Source organism: Oculina patagonica, chromosome 4 (genome assembly GCF_052425735.1).
Source record: "Oculina patagonica isolate OP01 chromosome 4, crgOcupat, whole genome shotgun sequence".
In the NCBI taxonomy this organism is placed as follows: domain Eukaryota; kingdom Metazoa; phylum Cnidaria; class Anthozoa; order Scleractinia; family Oculinidae; genus Oculina; species Oculina patagonica.
Window position 1 is genome coordinate 49,089,579 of NC_135761.1, and position 459 is coordinate 49,090,037.

Genomic DNA, 459 nt, shown 5'->3' on the forward strand with positions numbered 1-459 from the left:
ACATGTTCCTGGATCAAAATCCGTTAAAAAACCTTCTGTTGCAATTAGTATCAGGTTGACCTATTTTATGCGATAAAATGCCTGGACTAGAAAGCACTAACTATAGTTGCGTATGACGTCACGTAACTTGAGACTAACTATAGTTAAACTTTAGTTACGTTGTAGATGTGACCGCAGCCACTGAGTGTTTTACTCAAAACTCTAAAAAGGTTCAATTAAAACGCGCGTGCTTTTACAATGGAACACAGAAAACAAAGTAGACCGACAAAATCTCACCTTCGCAAGCCAAGAAAGCAAGACAAAAGAACTTAAAAATCTCACCTTCGCAAGCAAGCCCACTGCTTAATTAGTGATACATGTAATTATTAGCACGCCTAGTGCTTTAACAAGAGACACCAGCGTACGACGTACAAGAAAATGCAGAAACGGCTGTTCGCGCTATGGAAAGTGTACGACGAC